The sequence below is a fragment of the Asparagus officinalis genome, chromosome 7 (assembly GCF_001876935.1).
Source record: "Asparagus officinalis chromosome 7, Aspof.V1, whole genome shotgun sequence".
Lineage (NCBI taxonomy): Eukaryota > Viridiplantae > Streptophyta > Magnoliopsida > Asparagales > Asparagaceae > Asparagus > Asparagus officinalis.
This window is the reverse complement of record NC_033800.1, coordinates 2,318,320-2,318,748: the sequence shown is the minus strand read 5'-3', so window position 1 is coordinate 2,318,748 and position 429 is coordinate 2,318,320.

The following is a 429-nucleotide window of genomic DNA, read 5'->3' as shown; positions in this document are numbered from 1 at the left end:
AGCACTATTAGATTTCAAGATCTCTAAATATGAAGGTAATATATTTTATTACTAAAATTCTTATTAAAGGCCACTAAATATAAAATTCACCTTGTATCTGTCTCAAATTTATAGAGGAGATATGCATGTCATCATATATTACGTCAATAATATATATTAACCCAAAGATACAACTTATTGAAGAAGCAAGAGAATAGTAAGTAAATCAAGCAAACGTCCATATAACACCGTAAAAAATATTATATTTTAAAGCTATTATGCAGCACTCTTTCAGAGTAAGCATCTAAGACAAAAGCATCTCCATTAAGGCTCTTTATAAATGTAACAAAAATTCAAATTACTAATATATACAACCATTATAACATTCGAAATAGGTATGATATTAGAAAACCTACTCTAAAATTTATACAATTAAACCTAAGAATAATT